Here is a 19,621-nt window from a genome sequence, read left to right on the forward strand (position 1 = left end):
TATTTGAACTGCAATCTAACTGGATTTTTTGTTATATGATATTCTTTCAATCACACTGTCGATATGTACCATGACCAAAATATTACAGCAATGCTGTGTCAGCCTAGGAAATCCAAGGGCCAGCTATAAAATTATACATATATAAAAGCTCAAACAACAGTTGATTCTTCACACAAAACTTTAAAAAAAAAGGTTGTCAAACTTTGGACTTCATCTGACAACACTCCACATGAGTACTTTGCATTTAAAAGCATATGGGAAAAAGTAATGAGCACAAAAGAAAGCAAGGAATCACAACCCTACACTAATGAGCCTCAAATGCTGGACAGCCTCAAAGTTATTGCCAGGAGAAAGGGTGAGTTCAGGGAGGAGAGTGTTTAATTAATTCCTCATTCATATGGAAAAATCAATGTTAAAGGTAATCCAGACATGCCCATTCTCTGCCCTGCCCCTTTTTTATTTTATATACTTTCTGAGGAAGGGAATAATCGTGCAATGGGAAATGACTGTTATTTCTGCTCAGTGCAGTAGACATTTACTGATTAACCGTTCGTGCACCCATATATGGCATCTACTCACAGTTGCACTGGAGCACAACCACTTTGTGCTTCCTGTTCACACCATACAAAGACTTCTGGGACTGAAGTCTTTACATTCACTAACTCATCTAAAAGGTCAGGTCAGAGATTCACAACCTAGTCCTTTCCTTATTTTCACATGGTAAAAAGCAGGTAGAAATCCTCAAATCCACAGCTAGAGGCACCCAATTGTTCTTTAATTTTGATGCAAGATTCAGCATGTCTAATTGTAACATTTACTAAGCAAAAAAACCCTAGTATTTGTGTGTCTGTGTGTGAGAGAGAGATATCTATTCATACACATAGAAATATGAATGCAAATCTAAATGTAGAAATAGTTGCAACTCAACAGTGTCCACGGATATTTTGAAACACTCATACAAGCTCTGGGGAGTGGAAGAACCAATTCAAATCAAAATCACACTTCCCACTCCTTAACCCTTTGACACCAAAGTGCTGAAACATTTTGAGAAACCCAGTTTTTGAGATTTTCCAGTCTCATGTTTGCAGAGCCATTAGATTTGGCTAGTTTTGATATGTATCTGATCTTTTGGATCATTAACAAAATAACAAACTTTTGTCCATCATCAATAACATGGAATGGGGTTTGTCTATATGTGTGTGTGTATATATATGTACACCTCTACCCCAATATAACGTGGTCCTCGGGAGCCAAAAAAATCTTACCACGTTATAGGTGAAACTGCATTATATCGAACTTGCTTTGGCCTCGAGCATTTCCATTATTAATAGTCACTTCCCGCCCCCTGACTGACCCCTCAGAACCCCTGACCGACCCCTCAGAACCCCTGACCCATCCAACCCCTCCGCTCTTTGTCCCCTGACTACCCCCTCCAGAGACCCCCCGCCCCTAACCACCCCTCCCAAGACCCCACCCCCTGTCTAAGTCCCCCTGCTCCTTGTCCCCTGACGCCCCTTCCAGAGACCCCCCCCCGTCCCTAATCACCCCCAGGACCCCACCCCCACAACTCCCCGTCCCCTGACTGCCCCAACACCTATCCACACACCCGCCCCCTGACAGGCCCCCCAGGACTCTCACGCCCTATCCAACGCCCCCATTCCCCGTCCCCTAACCGCCCCCAGAACCATCCAACTCCCCCTGCTCCCTGACCGCCCCCCAAGACCCTCTGCCCCTTATTCAACCCCTCTGCCCTGGCCCAGCACCTTTAATTCGCCCCTCAGAGCAGCGTGTCGGAGCCAGACACAGTGACGCGCTGATCCGCCAGAGCACGCAGCCCCACCCCCCAGAGCGCTGCTTTACCGCGTTATATCCAAATTCGTGTTATATCGGGTCGTGTTATATCGGGGTAGAGGTGTATATATAGTTCCCTGTGCATAGCCACCCAGCAGGCTATCAATTGCTGGGCAGTTCAGCTGTCCCTCCCACCACCGCCATGTGCTGCTCCTGCCCTCTGCCTTGGAGCTGCTCCTGGGAGCTCCTGCTTGCTGTGCAGGGCCAGGGGAGAAGAGAGGTGCTAATGTCAGGGTGTCCCCCTCCTCCCGTTCCTGTACCCTATCTCCAAGAGCAGGGGAGGACACAACAGGGCTCATGACAGAGGGAGCTTGCTGGCAGCAGTTGCTGTCTCAGCTTGCTGATCTACTTAAAAAGGCAATGTACTTAGAGTGGGGTCAGCGTACTTAAAGGGGTAACACCTGTCTCTCTCTCTCACACACACACACGAAGTGTGTGAATCTGTCTGCCATGCTGTCTCCCCTCCCTCCATTTGTGCGGTCTTGTAGAGTGTGAGGCTACATTAAGGACAATGTGTTAACCCTTGAGGGCTCAGCCGAGTGCTAGTTCATCAATTAGCAGTAAGGCATTCCCTGGGAAATACCCCACCCTCTTCCAACCTCTGACTCCACTACCTCAACCAAGCTTCACAATCATCATTGCTGTGTACAGTATTAAATTGTTTAAAACTTATACTGTGTATATGTGTGTGTGTATACATATATATAAAATATAATCTTTTGTCTGGCGAAAAAAATTTCCCTGGAACCTAACCCCCGCTATTTACATTAATTCTTATGGGGAAATTGGATTCACTTAACATCGTTTCACTTAAAGTAGCATTTTTCAGGAACGTAACTACAGTGTTGAATTTAATTCTGGAAAATAAACATAGTTGGCTAGAGGATGACTGAACTCCTTGGGTCAAGAAGAGAGAAAATAGATTCTTTTCATGAGAATTTTGAGTTCCAGGGCAAATGTCGAATTTTAATAGAAACTGGATTTTACTGCAGGGATTTACTTTTCAGGAGTAGAAGATGGATTATATCAGGATTCATCCTAACAATACTGTCCTTGTTAGTCACCCTGAGCACACTAAAGTACCTCTTTCACTGGAGGCAATAATAAGAATGACACTAAGAACGGCAACATACCAGAGCCCTCTCCACAGACTAGAGCTAAATTTCAACTAATTTTTTTTTCCATTGAAACCAAAATAGTTCATGGAAACATATCAGTTTTCATTCTGTCAGGAAGGTTTCCCAGGTCCAGGATGGAATTTCATTTCTGAGGGGAGATACAGAGCCTGACCCCCCAACCCCAGAATAGCCAGTAGTGTGGTGATTAGACCACTCACCTGAGATTTGAGAGACCCAGGTTCAAATCCATGATTTGTCTGCTTTGGAGTAGGGACTTAAACCTGGATCTCTCCCATCCCATAGGGTCACTGTTGATCTCCCTTGTATTTGGAAAGGTCTCAGTTTCATTGCAATCCAAAATGAAAATCAACCTCAAAACAGAGAGAGTTTTCTGGCCAGCCCTACTATAGGCCAGGAGTCTGGATGTCTAGATGAAAATAAATCTATGCTTAAAACTTAGGTATACCCAATGGCAAAAAATCACTACAAAAGTATTTAGATCACAAATAAATAAAAAGCATTTTAAAACATCACTCCAAAATCATAATATGACAAATAATAATGTCCTAACTTAAATACACACCAGAAAACAAAAACAACAAAGAAATTCCATGTTAAAAGGCTGCCATTAATTATTTAGCCTCAAGCCATGCAGTTCCTTCATACTGTACCTCCTAATGTAGAAGGACCAGTGTTGCAAGGTTCCTGCCTTCCCAAGAGAGCCCATGGTATATAAGATGCAGTTCTTAGGGTCACTGAAGGACAAACTGGCAGACTTATATTTGAGTGCCTTTGCTTTTGTAGGTTTAAGTTAAGCTGCATGTGCTTTTGTAACACTGTATTACATTCAAAAAGCTTTTATGGTCATTTTATGCACTGTACAGCCCCTCTTTCAAGTGATCAGATAATTCTTTTTCTGTATAACATACAGTAGCATGGATTCTAATATTGCACAGCATGTATAATGTTGTATACAGTGTCAGTATAGGTAACACAGAACACAGATTGTACACAAAGAGGAAAAAAATGAATGCATTATAACTAGATCTGGGGAACTCTTCATATTTAGTTCAGAACAAGTTCTTGGAGAGACAGAGTATCTCGGTGAGTATGGCCCTTACCTCCAGCAGATCCCCAAGATCTGCATAAATCTCTTGGCTGGGGGATACATGGGTTTAGGGGAAGTGATAATCTGGCTCTGCTACGGAATGGGAGAACCCAACACATCACTCCCAACAAAGAATCCCAGGAAAAGAGTGACTTATAAGTGACTCCTCTACATGGGAATAACATGTGTAGGAAGCTCTTGTGTGTCAAAACTGGTTTGCAGGCCCTTGAAACAATTTGTGTTTGAATTAACTTGATTCACCCATGGTGGAATGTGGGTGCAATCTCATAGGCAAGTTCAAGTTCAACAGGTTGTTACATGCTGATGTTCAGTCACAAGGGTCTGAATGTAGTTTACAGATTTTATTACCACCAGAGGTAGGAAGAGTCACTTGCTAGACATTAACATGACTTGCCCATTGTAACTCTTCCCAAGAAGAAAATTTGCACTCTATATTTACCAAACAGCAGCCACCAATATTCATGGACAAAGGTAAAGAATTCTAAAAAAAGCTTTGAAGGACAGTTCGCAGACACAAAATAAGTTTAACCAACCACAGGCAGTTTCGAGAATGAAAGCTGAATTCAGCCAAGGCAGATCAAATACTTTTCCAGTTCACGTCAAACAGTTTGCACAACCCCAGCATTCAGGCTGAAGCATATGATAGAGCACTACACAACCTACTGGCATGCTTACAACAGAACACTGAAAAATGGAGCAACAGAAAAGCCATGACAAAATTAGTACTTTTAAAAATATTAAACATTTACTAAATGAACTTGAAGTCCATGCAGGGAAAAAATGTTATAGATCACATGTACTATATAGAACATTGAACTAAACAACTGAAGTTCCAGCTATTTACACATGCTCATAGCTGCTATCAAAAACTGTATGCAGTCTTTATTTCTCTATTTATGTCTGTGTACTGAAAGCCTACATAATCCACTAGCTCCAAAACATCCAAATTTATTTATTTGGACAATTCTACGAAAATAAATGAAACCTGTTTTTAATAACATGTAGCCTGAAAAATGCCTCTGAACCAAAACATTATATATTATTAAATTTGACCCTAACAATATATAATTAATGAAATCCCAAACCCCTGAAAGAAAAGATTTCACTGAAAGATAAAACAGCCCCTTCACCATACAATGCTTCAAGATCTGCCATGAAACCTAGAGAACGGCCCACAACAAAAACCCAGATCCAACCAGCCTGACTGTGGAATAGTTCAGGTCCTGATGTGACTTTATGGCTTAGCCTTGTCTAGGGTGAACAGATGTCACGATATTTGGGGCTTTTTCTTACAGAGGTGCCTATTACCCCTCACCCCTGTCCCGATTTTTCACACTTGCTAGCTGGTCACCCTAGGCTTGTCTCTAAACAAGATTTTCCACATTGCTAGGTTAATTATGTTGCGTTTTTCAATAACTGTGTGAAGCAATAATGGGTGAGGTAATATCTTTTATTGGCCAACTTCTGTTGGTCAGAGAGACAAGCTTTCAAACTAACACAGAACTCTTCTTCAGGTTGTCTCCTCCAGGCCCCAAAGAAGAGCTCTGAGTAAGCTTGAAAGCCTGTCTCTCTCTCTCTCTCACACACACCCCCGCCCCCAACAGAAGTTGGTCCAATAACAGATATTACCTCACCCCCTTTGTCTCTAATATCCTGGGACCAACACAGCTACAACACTGCATGAAGCAACAGTGACATCCAGTGGTTTTGTTAGGTACATTAGTGTTGATTATGCTGTATGAATAGGATCACAAGGACAGTGTCCACAGTGGTTGGCTCTATAAACAAGGTTCTCTAAACTGGGCAATATTAGCTGTATAATTAAACGGCATCGTATGTAGAAACTGAAGTTTGATACTTGCTAAAAGAGACTTACTTAATATATTGCAAATGCATTCATTGCTGAGCAAGTCAAGAGAAATTAAAGATAGTTACAGAGAGCTGACCTGCTGTAAGACTAGCAAGATATCAGTCACATTCACTGCTAAGTATCTCACACAAAGTAACAGGAACTCTGCCACTGGACCAAAATGAACAGCAGGAAAACAGCTACAACTCTACTTATAGGCCTTTGAGAAGGCAGTAGAGCCCATAAGCAGATGGCGTTGAAACACCAGGAAAGATAGAAAATCTGATGATGCAGTAGTTGCCTTAAATGTCTACTAGTGAGCCACCTGTAAACAGTCCCTAGTGTAAACTAAAGCTGAACCCTCCCGTCTCCCATGTAGCATAAATCAGAGGCAAGGCAGAGATGAAAACGCTCGCAGCCCAAAGTGGATAGGGTTGCCAGGTGTCCAGTTTTCAATCGGAACACCCGGTCGAAAAGGGACCCTCAAAAGGCTCCGGGCCATTAAAAGTCTGGTCAGCAGCACTAAGGCAGGCTCCTTGCCTGCCATGGCTCCGCGCAGCTCCCGGAAGCAGCGGGATGTCCCACCTCCAGCTCGCAGGCGTGAGGGTAGCCAGGGGCTCTGTGCACTGCCTCCGCCCCAAGCGCCAGTTCTGCAGCACCCATTGGCTAAGAACCACAGCCAATGGGAGTTCCAGGGGTGGCACCTGCGGACGAGGGAGCACGCAGAGCCACCTGTCTGCACCTCCGCCTAGGAGCCAGAGGGGGGACATGCCACTGCTTCCGGGAGTTTCCAGAGGTAAGCACCACCCAGATCCTGCACCCCTAACCCCGTCCCATGCCCCAACATCTTGCCCCAGCCCTAATCCCCCTCCCGCCCTCTGAACCCCTTGGTCCCAGCCCAGAACACCCTCCTACACCCCAAACCCCTCATCTGCAGCCCCACCCCAGAGCCTGGACCCCCCACTCGGAGCCCGCACCCTCAGCCAAAGCTCACCTTCCAAATCCAGGTGAGTGGCCCCTTCCACCCTGCCATGTGGGCTTGGGAGAAAGCTGCAAAAAGGAGTCAGCCAGAGACTCCAGCCAGCCTGTAAGGGCAGAAGCAGCCAAAGCAGGCACCTCCGGACACAGAGAGAACTTTCTACAGATTTGGCTGGACTTTCTCTGCCCTGTGCTGATTAGCTATTTGCTCCAATCTTCCCCCTCCTTCACAGTCTCTTTCTCTTCACCTCAGCTTCACTCCTCTCACCCTTTTCTCCCCTGCCCTAGCCCCCCTCAGCCTCCTTCCATTCAGTGTCCCTTCTCCCTTCCCTTTAGCTGATCCCCTCTTACCTGAACCCACCAAAAATAATCCTGGAACTAGCACAACAGACATTTGTCGCTATCATCTCATTCACTTTGCTTGTGTGTTATGTCTCTTCCCCCACCCTGTCTGGTTTATTCAGTTTGTAAACTCTTCAGTACAGGGACCATTTTTTGCTCTCTGTTTGTTGTGGTTTAATAATGATGTTACTCATGCCAAGCACAATGGGATTCTGGTCCATGACTAGGGCTCCTAGGTGCTACAGGACTAATAAAGGGGAAAACACACCCTCAAATAATTATCCAACCTTTAGTCTAGACTGTCTCAATCAAAAACCACCCTGCTTTGCAAGCCACTGGTCCAGACCTTCAAGTGTTTCCTTGATTCTCCTAAAAAGCTGCTCCATTGACCTTAGTCCACTGGCTCCACAAATGCTATGGACTGGTTCACATTTGGTAAAAGCCCAGGGTTTCTCCTGATAGAAGAAGAGGGATGTGAATATTGTTAACTTCTTGGCAACTGTACACCAAATCCTTTTAGTCAGCCCCAAAATGGGTGTGAGCGGAGAACTTCATTTGTATGTCTACCCTGGGCAAGCCACAACAAATATCTTAACAGCAACACTATATTTTCCACCAGCTATATCTGTCCCTACAACTGATTTTCATTACCTTGAAGTCAAGTTGTTAGGACCCCAAAATAATTCTGTTTATCAGAGAGGGCACATCTCCCACAATGGGCTTGATAAGACTTACCACATTTCTCAAGACTTACACAAGGCCACAAGACTTACTGGTGAGGTTATACAAACACTTCTGGGAGAGTCTTCACTTTGACGGAGGTTGTTCTGCCCAACAAGAGATCCTTTCCATTTCCTATTTTAGCTCTGACTTGCCATTTTCATCAATTTATTCTTAAGATTCAAATGCCCTCTATCCAAATTCTGTGCTGTGCATTGGGTGTTGCTAGAGAGGAAAAGCTGTAGGAGTAAAAGAATCCTTCTATAATCTCAGCTGCAGAGCTAGTCCATGGCTGTTACTGCAGCTGTGAGACTGCAATTGTACCCAGGAATCTAATATGTTAAGTAGCTTGCCAACACACTAACCACAATGACAGACGGAATCAGAGAGTAGATTGTTATGGTTGTACCATGCCTCAGGGTCATATTGGATTCTTTTCTGCTTTTGGACATGAATACTGTCATGGTAGCCAGAAATGCCTTCTATTTTCATTTAACTAGAAAACCGCACCTCCCACACCCTCTTCTCTCAGAAGAGATTTTAGCCAACAGTGATCATTCAATCTTGAGGAATTCCAAATTAGTGTTGCAGTACAATTTACCTAGCATTGAAAGTGACCAGCACAAAAAGGCTGCAATTAGTACATCGTTCAGCAGCACATAAAGACCAACTCCAACACATCATAGATAGGTTTTGGAAACTCCACTGAATTTCCATGCACTTAACCAAATTTCCAAATCCCAGTCCTAAAATACAAAACCCTTAACAAATTGGGACATGGCTACCTCAGAGACCACTTCCCCCTCCATGACCTAAAACATCTGTAGCACCCAGGGCTGTGAAGGAAGGATAGTCCAGTGATTAGGGGCACTAGCCTGGGACTTAGGAGTCGTGGATTCAATTCCCTGTTCTGTCACAGACTTCCTGTGTGACCTTGGCCAAATAATTTAGTTTCTCTCTGCCTGAGCTGCCCATCTGTCAAATGTGGATAATAGCATTTCATTATCGCAACAGTGGTATTGTCGGGCACTCAGATACTATCATAATATAAACTGTCCATCAGGAAGTTTAGACTTGAAATTAGACAAAGGTTTCTAACCATCAGAGGAGTGAAGTTCTGGAACAGCCTTCCAAGGGGAGCAGTGGGGGCAAAAGACATATCTGGCTTCAAGACTAAACTTGGTAAGTTTATGGAGGGAATGTTATGATGGGATAGCCTAATTTTAGCAATTAATTGATCTTTGACTATTAGTGGTAAAGATGCCCAATGGCCTATAATGGGATGTTAGATGCGGTGGAATCTGAGATACTACAGAGAATTCTTTCCTGGGTGTCTGGCTGGTGAGTCTTGCACACATGCTCAGGGTTTAGCTGATCGCCATATTTGGGGTCGGGAAGGAATTTTCCTCCAGGGCAAATTGGCAGAGGCCCTGGGGGTTTTTCGCCTTCCTCTGGAGCGTGGGGCATGGGTCACTTGCTGGAGGATTCTCTGCACCTTGAAGTCTTTAAACCCTGATTTGAGGACTTCAATAGCTCAGACGTAGGTTAGGGGTTTATTATAGGAGTGGGTGGGTGAGATTCTGTGGCCTGCGTTGTACAGGAGGTCAGACTAGATGATAATAATGGTCCCTTCTGACCTTAAAGTCTATGAGTCTATAATGGGGGCCACATACCCTAAAATAAATAGAGAGACCCAAATTTGAACTCCCAGACTCTAAGCATTCTCGCTGGCAGAATCCTGTTCTTGCTGGCACTCATATAAATATCTAGATTGCAGCTATATAAATACCTAGATAAATATCAAACAAAGCCAAAGCCTAAAACACACCTTTCTCAGGAATGAGTATTACAAAAAAAAATTAAAACAAAACAAAGAAACAAGCTAAAGAAATGCTCTCAAGAGAAAAACATAATTGTTCTCATTTTCCAGCATAATTCCGCTCACTGCTTGGATACCCTGGTGCTCTAACTGTTACAGTAGACAGAATGTTAATGATAAAGTAACTCTTACGTTGGTTCCTGGGGCAGTGCTGATGAGCTCCAAAAGGAGAGCTACCCAGCATAACCAGTGGCCATAACATCGATGGGGTAGGGTTATCGTTTCTCCCCTAAGGTATGCACTAAGTGAAACGAGTATATGCTATTCAGAAAGTCGTTTTCAGATCCTCTGTTGTTGGTTTCAGTTTCAATTCTGTTGACAGATTCATAGATTCCAAGGCCAAAAGGGACCATTGTGATCACCTAGTCCGACCTCCTGTATAACACAGGCCACAGAACTTCCTCAAAATAATTCCTAGAGCATACTTTTTAGGAAAAAAATCCAATCTTGATTTTAAAATTGACATGATAAAAAAAATTTATCACGCCCCTTGATAAACTGTTCCAATGGTTTAATTATTCTCACTGTCAAAAATTTACGCCTTATTTCCAGTCTGAACTTGTCTCACTTCAACTTCCAGCCATTAGATCAACTATACCTTTCTCTGATAGACTGAAGAGCCCATTATTAAATATTTGTTCCCCATGTAGGTACTTATAGAGTGTGATCAAGTCACCCCTTAACCTTCTCTTTGTTAAACTAAACAGATTGAGCTCCTTGAGTCTATCACTAGAAGGCATGTTTTATAATCCTTTAATCATTCTCTGAACCCTGTTCAACTTATCAACATCCTTCTTGAATTGTGGGCACCAGAACTGGTCCACAATATTCCAGCAGCAGTTGCACCAGTGTCAAATATAGAGGCAAAATAGACTCTCTACTCTTACCCTGCTTGTGTATCCCAGGATGGCATTAGCTCTTTTGGCCAAAGAGTCCAACAAAGAGCTCATGTTCAGCTGATTATCCAACACCACCCACGAATATTTTGCGAAGTCATTGCTCCCCAGGATTCTGTAAGTATGGGGGGGTGAAAACATGGAGTGACTGATGTACTGGGCAATTCCCGCTCAGCTTTCTATGATTATGTCTGATGGATATTGCTGCTGTGGTGTTTTACAGAATATTGTGTCAAACTTAAGTGGCAAGTATAGTGGCAAGTAAAGCAAGTGTAGTGTTGCCTATGGATTTCTTCAGTTTTAGAGCATTTGATGTCACTATACTCCCATTGCCATTCACATACACATTTTGGCTCTCCAACACAACAGTGTGCAGTACTGTTATAAACCAATTCATTTCTATTACTATTGCAGTTCCTCTAGAGGAAGAGCTGAAAGGACATTCTATAGTTTGGACACACTGAAAAGCAGTGTGGTCTAGTCGTGGATAAAACACTGGACTAAGACTCAGGAGAACCTGGTTCTATTTCCCAGCCCTACCACTGATCTGTTGTATGACATAGGGCAAAGAATTTCTCCCATCTGTGCCTCTGTCTTCCCCTACCACCCACTATCTGTCTTGTCTATTTAGACTGTTGGCTCTGTACAACAGGAGCCATCTTTCCTTACGTCTTTGGACAGCGGCTACCATAATGGGGCCCTAATCTGAACTGGAGCCTCTGGATGCTATTGTAATATGATTATTATTTTATAATTGTGGCAGAAAACAAAGCCACTCAAAAGAAAAATTTGTAAGGGGCCACAGGTCTAAGTTAGTAATAATATAGCCAGTACTCTTGATTCCGGATTACCTTCTGGAACCAGTTAAGTTCCAGTCTGTCAGCCAAATGCATTCAAAGAAGAATGCCTAGATATAGTCTAGAGACCTATAAACTATTAGAAGGATCACTGAAAATGTCTAAACTGAATGTGTTATTTAAACAAAACACAATACCATTTATTTTAGTTTTCTGTTTCCATTGTAAACTACAAATATATGAAACTTTATTTCTGAGACTGCTACTGTGTAGAGCAAAGTAAACACTTCAGAAACGTACCCATCTTTCAAAATGAAGAATTCACAGTATGCTCTAAATAAAGCATCCAAGGCTAACTTTGTAACATGAGCTCAGCAAGTCTTACAAGCGATTTTCCTTACTGAAGATGTTTTTGCTGAATTGCTAATTAGTAGCATATAAAAATGCAAATCAAAAATACTATACACAAGGCTATGCTATTGCTGACATTAAGAAATCAGTAATACTAAAACATAAAAAGTCCTGTTTGAATAATGTACTGTTAATAAAAAGAAAAGGAGTACTTGTGGCACCTTAGAGACTCTAAGGTGCAACTCCTTTCCTTTTTGCGAATACAGACTAACATGGCTGCTACTCTGAAACCTACTATTAATAGTATCCTGAACTATAACAGCATTTATTGGTTCTCAAAAATAAATCTAGGAGGGCAGAAATAGATTTGAGTAAGTGATTTTCTAAATAACCATACTACTGAAAAGGAAAATCATCTTAGGAAATGGATATATCTAACACAATTGGACTGCGCCTCCTTTATTTACCTCATAAACCTCAAATTATGACTTACGCAAAAGGGCTGAAGCCTCTATTTATCAAATAGACTCTCATGAAATGATTATGTCAGGTTTAAAACATTTTAGAGTAGGTCATACCAGTCAGCTGTTTGTAAATTATTTCCTCCGAGTCTGCCATTGCGCTAGAAAGAAACCAAACCAAATAGAAACTTATGGTGTACTTGCCTAGTGCTTTGCAGTCAGGAATCCTGCTTTTACTGCACCAGTTGTTTCTCTCTCAGCAACAGGAATTAAAACAATCCAATGTGCACTGCAACTCTGAACACACAGTCAGTGTGCTAGATCTTTGGTCTGTCATAAAAATAAAAAAATAGATGGCTCATTAAAGGACCAAATCTGTACAAGATTGTGCATTTCTGATCAAAACACCCATTAAAAAAAATCTTCTGCCTTTTGCACATGCCTAAGTTTTGTCACTAGCCCTTATTTCACATTCCTTTTGTTTACCACAAGACTGATGGATTATATAGGAGCGTCCCTCTTGATCTTAAGTATTTTCAAAGGATAAATAATTAAAGTATCTTCCTATAGATTTGACTGAAATTTTCCTTCGTAATTGATCAGGAAAGAGCTACATATTTCTAGGATGTTGTAGGTATAATAATTCAAAACTAAAGTATTATCTTTTGATTAAACATTAATGGCCTGATTACACATAAAATAGATGCACAGTCAAAATACATACCTAATTTGTACAAAAAAAATATTGCACAACAGGCTAACAGCATGCACAAATTATCTAAATTATCTATTTGTGCAATTAATCATTGTGTGTGCATTTTGGCACAAGTAATTGTGCATCTAACAAAGTAAAACTTCTTCCCAGTGCTTTCTTCCCTGGTATATATATTTAAAGATGCACTTAAGTTCTTTCACCCCTCGCTTGCTAACACTCTTTTGGGAAGAACAGTTTTTGCAAAAATCCATTGTTCCTTGCTAAATTAAATCAATTTCTTGCTTGCCACAAACAATTTAGTATCTAAATTAGTCCATCTATTCGCTTTACATTGACACATTTTCATTTTATTAGGTAAGTAACTGCTTAGGACCTTCCTGCCTGAGAGACTCTCTCTCACGCTCTCTGTGCCTCGCTGCCACGGATGAGATCAGCAGAAACATTTGAGCTGAAGTTCCATTGCTCTAAATGCAAAGATGCTGACAGCCAGATACTCTGTGAGGACCCCATGGCTTTGGAATTCACACATTTCCTTGTTCCAAAATACCTCAAGTCTGATGATCTTCATGACATTCTGAAAAGCTCATCTTTTTCCCCACACATTTGAAAATGGAGAATTGTAAGGGTGGGAAATTGTTTGTGTAGGAGGGCGGTTTTAAACTTTTGATGCTCCTGATTTTCTGATTACGGCTCTATTAAATGGCATAGCTGTATGTAATCGCACCTCTGACCTCCAGAGTGCCTCCTAGCATCCAGGTACGCAATTGCAGGGGTTCTCTCAGTCTAGCACCCTCTTTAGTTTTTCTTGTGCTATAACGGTCTGTTGAAATACTTGGCTTAGCCCTCCTGTCAGGCCACTGCTCAGTCCATTTCCCTTCCAGGGATAAACAAAAAAGCCCCCAAATAGGAAATTAAAAATCTAATGGCCTTCAAGCCCATCTTCCAGCATCTATCTGCAGCTTATCATTCTTGGCCTTTTTCTCTTGAACACCCATTCACCCCTTCCTGGTCTGGGGGAGAGGCAGGGGAATGCAGGCCCACCTTCTCCTCTGTGTTCCAGCCCAAGGACCCTGTTTTAGGCAGATAAGGACTGTGGGTGTTTTTGATCCCTCTATTTCTTCCCTGAACTGCCCCTACTGTCACGCGGCTTGACGATGTCTTCACCAGGTCTCTACTATCCCCGCCTAGAGCCAATTCCTCATAGCTTCTCCTTACTGAGCCATGAAGGCACTTTCTCCAAGACCATTCCCAGCCCTCCTCTGAAGCAGCTGGGCTATGTGTGAGCAGTCCCTCGTCTCGCACCGTTACAGCAGTCGATATCTCCCCGCTCCAGGCAGGAGTTCCCCCTCAGCCCTCTTCTTTGAGCTGGGGTTTGTGTCTTAGGCCTCTTGCTTGGAATAGGCAGCTGCAAGGCTTTATCCAGCGCCCTTCAACTGAACACTCTCTCCAATTAGCCTGTCACTCTGGAGGAGTCAGTCAGACGCCTTCTCTGGACAGTATGGCCCTGCTGTGAGGGAGGAGGCAGCCTTTATACTGGTCCCCTTCTCCTGACTCCTCCCCAACTGATGGGGTGAGAGGATCCTTGCCCTGCCCTCTCTGCAAGGCTTCAAGCCCTTGATGATACAGTGTCAAGATTCCTTCCTCAAGCATCATCCATTCCTGGGACTCTAAAGTCTCCCTATATATCTACTGGACCCTTCCAAGCCCTTAAAGGGCCACACCAGGTGGCTGGGTGGGCTGACCACTAGAAGCCACTGCCCTCCATCGCACACTACCCCATCACATGTACTTTTGTTGGAATATACAGTTTGAAATTCTGTTAGGAGGACTTATGGGCTAGGGGCCAAGATTTTCAGTCTTGGCCCAGTGCAAATGAAATGGTTAATTCATCATTACCTCACATATATGTTATATGGTTTAATTATTTGTAAAATGCTTTAATATTCTTGTTTTAAAAGTGCTTATATATGTCACAGTTTCAGGTTTAATTGACCCCCTCCTGTTCTTCCTTGAGGGTACCCACTCAAGGTTTAGGCTTCTCAGCTATCACCTCTTAGGGGGCAGAGACCCACATCTCTCTCCCTTCAGACCAGAGGTTTGGGTTTGCTGTCGCTCTGCACTTCACTGCTATTTCCCAGCAGGTCTGACTGGGGTCCATTCATGCTAAATACTTACCACAGGTCACCTATTAATCTTATGGGGCCCTAGAAAGCCAATGTCTTTCCAACCCCACTGCAAGGGTTAGTACCCCCACCCCTGAGACAGAATGTCCTGTCCATTTGCTGAGTCAGACAGACGGCCCCAAGTCAATTTAAACCCAGCTTTTTTCTTTTTTTAAAATAATAAAAGCCCTTTTCTTTGTCTGTTAGTTTCTGGAAAACCCAGTTTGAACCAGTGTATGCAAGCCTCCGGGGGAGAGTTCCTCTCTGGAGGTGTTTACAACCCAGCTGATTCACCTTAATCAACCCCCACTGTTTTTTGTTCCTGATACTGTGGGAACCGTCCTCACTGGACCTGCACACAATCCCTGGCCCACCGTGATACATGAACTTAATACCATACGGTCCCAAAGATAGGCTGCAATATATGTCACAATCTATACAAGTGCAATATATTTCTATAACCTTAGAATTGGTACAAACCTTCAAATGCATTAAAGGCATTCTCAAGTGACCAATTGTTACGTCAGACATTATCAATTATTTTTAAAGTATCACCAGTGTTCCAGCATGGTCTGAGCACAGACAATATAGCATTCTGTGCCTGCTCTCTTGAAATCCCCCTTGCATAGGGTCCCTTTTCAACCTATCCCAGATGCAGCAAACAACTTGAATTAGAGAACCTACAGGCATGACAGATTCAATTGATTGATTTTAAATTGAAGCAAATTTATATTTGGGGGGTTCTTTTACTACCACTGGCTCCCATTATTCCTGGTGACCAATCTCCCTTCCACCCAGCTATTACCAGCCTGGCATTCTTCCTCATTGACTTGGATATTTACTGCTTCTTCACTCAGATCAGATCCTGTACTCACCCAACTACCATTATCTGCTTCGGATGGATCCTTCCTTGGTCCCCATAGACCCAGAGTTTTCACGTCCTCCTGCACAACCTTCCTTATCAGGCTGTCTTCATGTTTCCCAAGTGTTCAAACATCTGCCTATATCACAGCTGTAGCCTCACTTCACTGGAGCTTCCAGGGACTGTATCATATGTGAAGAGTTTTGCAGAGGCAGAGTAGCCTTTTAAGGAGTGTTCAAGCTGAAACTCAGGCTAGTATTGTGAAAATCCATATATCAAATATTTTATTTATGCATAAATATTTTGTTCACAATTATAGATTAATGTAAATTTAACTTTGAAAATCTTTTCAGTCTGTCTTTCCTTGGTTATTATGTGAAACTATATTTCTTACTATGAAGGCCCTTTGACCGATGTCCAGGGGCCCTATGATGACATCACAGTGGTGACACTTCAGTGTGCTTAGGTATTTACAACTTTTTTATTTTCTTTGCCTGTTGTAACATGGAGGTTACACAAGTAGCATCACACTGGCATTGATATACAAGCATAATTAGTTAGCCATATAAACTGCACAATGAAAAGAACAATGGTAATCCATATTGGTTCATTCCTTTTTTATTAATTCCTAGTAGCAGGAGCAGCAAGATTATTGAAAATCCTTCTGTGCTACATGAGGCCTGCATAGCAGAAAGACATCTGGGAAAAACACCAAAGAAAGTAAAATACCCTTTGGACCTTAAATAGCAGGTGAACCTTCATTTTTCACACTCCCCATCAGTTTACATCAGACCCGCTGGATTTCACTTACCTATAGTAGTTTGAGATTCTAAATTTGTTAGTCTCTAAGGTGCCACAAGTCCTCCTTTTCTTTCTGAGTTAAGGTGGAAACAAATACTATTTCCACAGGGCTCACGACTTGGGTATGAAGAACCTGCTCTCACTGAATACAAGGGAGTTTTGACTGGATTTAAATGGGAGTTTAACAGATAGTTCACTACTGTGCAGGATGTTTGTGATTTGTGACACCCACAGATATTCCAGGCAAAAACATTGCTGGGAGACATTCATTGTAATAACAAATGCTATTTGGGAGTCAAGGACTAGCTGAGAGTTGTAGATGGCCCCAAATCCTATTAATCCCCATGGAATATTCTGTGTCATGGTCACTATTATTATCTTCAGATGAATCTTTACAAAAATACACAAAAGTATTCTTCTCCTGTTTCATCTGGTGGCCTGGAGCATGATTCCGCACATCACAGACATCAGCATAAGCACAGCATGTATTAGTCACGCTGATTTAAGCAGAAGAGAGTGTTCTTCAGGAGCAGTCAGTGATTCTGCCCTGCAGCATGATTACACAATGAATCAAATGGACACCACCAATGGAGTCATTCTGTCTCTAAAGGGAAAGTGTGTTCCCAAGGACTATGCAATCCCATTCACGCCCAAACAAGATCTTCATGAAGGTCACTGGTGTCTCACTCCCCTCCCTGGAGATGAAGGGAGGCCAAAAATGCAGCATTTTTAGTTTCTTGAAGCTACAGTTTCACTGGGTACCTGGAGGGCATTTCTAGGTTGTGTAAGTGTTCTGTTCATCTTATCATGTATTTCACAGATAGTTGCACAAAGAAATTAACACACAAGGCAATGAGTGACAGTGAAGTTGTGACACATCTGATACAGGCAAGGCTTTTCCAAGTTAAGGCTGATACTGCTTAACTCATCTTCTTATGCTTTGGCAATATAATCGTAATTAAAGACAGGACAAATCTATTAGCTCATTGAATCCATCCTGTTGGAAACTTTATGTAGTGTTCCCCAAAAGAGGATGTTTACAGATATTAAACCAATATTAGTCTGGACCTTAGCCAAAAAGGAAAAAATGCAGCACATATTGTATTAGAAGCCAAGTATAAATAACTCCACTGCAATAAAAGGAGGAGGCTAAGGCAGCTTTGAATTTAACTTTTCTTGCTTCAGACAATTTGTGTCAAACTGAATTATTTTAAAAACAAATTATTTTAAAACCAAACTAACCAAATGTCTCTCTGAAGTGCCTATTAACTGAGAAAATACAACAGAAAGATTGATCAGCAGTTATTCATTCAGGGCATTAGTTATTTAACAGAACAGTCGAGACCTATGATGTAAATGTGTATTTAGAACATATTTAGTATGTATACCAAGTGTGTGCAATGCAAAGCAGATGCTCCTGTCCATGTGAAAGAGCAGAATTTCAGCATCCAAAATTCCATCTACATCTGTTTCTTCATTTTTGATAATGTAATAAAAGTGGGATTCTCTCACAGCTTGAGTGATCACATTCTATAAGACTGTCCTACCTGGAAACTGTGGAGGATGGAGACCTTTCGCAGCTTCTACTCCATGTCCCTGTACGGGGTTCCTAGTCACTGAATCTGCATATGCACAGAACTGGTAGTTTGTTCCCTAGCCTATCCTCAATGCCCTCCTTCTTGTTTGTACTTTCAGAAAGGTATGGTGAATCCTCCCTTCACTCAGCCTGTGCCCACTATTATCTGCACAGCATTACCGTACTGGTTCCATGACACGCCCTCTGTCTGCAATGAATTTCACTTGAAGTGAGCACACCATATTATGAGATAAAGTTCTTGAGAAATGTTTTTTGGTGCTCCACCGATGCCTCATGGAAATGTAAAAATTACAAAAATATTCTATTCAGAGAAAATTCTGCTTGAGTTTTTTGGTATTTGTTAACTTGTTCTTTACTCCTAGGAAACATATTGTATAAAAACAGTCTTTGCTCTTTAAATATGTGACTGTTCCTGCTTATTCTCACCTGAAATCATTCTGGACCCAATGCAGAAAGGTACTTAACCACATTCTTAACTTTCAACACATGAACAGTCCCACTGAAATCAATAGGACTGTTCGTGCTTACATTTAAGCACATGCTTGAGCACCTTCCAGAAAAAGGGTCCCTGTTCGTAACATTATGATTCGTTGCAAAGGACAGGTTTATGACATTAACAGAGGATTATAAATTTAGCGGAGGAAGATTTAAAAATGCCTGTTTCAATCTAAAAACATCCAAAGGGATCAGAAAGCAGGGAAGAAAAGAAACCACAAAAAACAAAACATCTAAGAATTGTTTCTGTATAGAATGTTTTCTGAAAGTTTTCCATGACGCATATGTGCCTCTTTAAAAATTAAAATTGTTTTATGCAAAAAAAAATCTTAAAATGGTAATCTTTCTTTTTCATCTTTAAAGCACTCATACATATTTGCTGCTGTGCTAAGACATTTGTGTGCCAAGTTACAAACTTCTAAAAAACTGGATTTATAATGGCAATGAAAAAATATATAAGGAATCACTTTGACACGTCTCCATATATTTCTTTGAAGCTTTAAAATTTGATCCTAAATTCTCAGAAAAACAAATAATTTCACATTAGAACATAACAAGACATCTGTCAATGAAGCCACAATATAATTTCTGTTTACAATTTACACTATAAAACTCATA

The 19,621-nt window shown here is 41.9% G+C and overlaps 1 protein-coding gene across 1 annotated transcript in view; it reads right to left on the reverse strand.

The window, feature by feature from the left end:
• SLC26A7 (solute carrier family 26 member 7) overlaps positions 1-16,250 on the reverse strand; it is a 141,913-nt gene extending 125,663 nt beyond the window's left edge. The window contains exons 1-2 of the mRNA XM_043539357.1: positions 16,124-16,250; positions 12,576-12,701 (exon numbers count right to left, since the gene is read on the reverse strand). The gene's annotated coding sequence lies outside the window, so the exon portion shown is untranslated. The remainder of the gene's footprint in view (positions 1-12,575; positions 12,702-16,123) is intronic.
• Positions 16,251-19,621: the final 3,371 nt, after the last annotated feature.

Source organism: Chelonia mydas, chromosome 2 (assembly GCF_015237465.2).
Source record: "Chelonia mydas isolate rCheMyd1 chromosome 2, rCheMyd1.pri.v2, whole genome shotgun sequence".
In the NCBI taxonomy this organism is placed as follows: Eukaryota; Metazoa; Chordata; order Testudines; family Cheloniidae; genus Chelonia; species Chelonia mydas.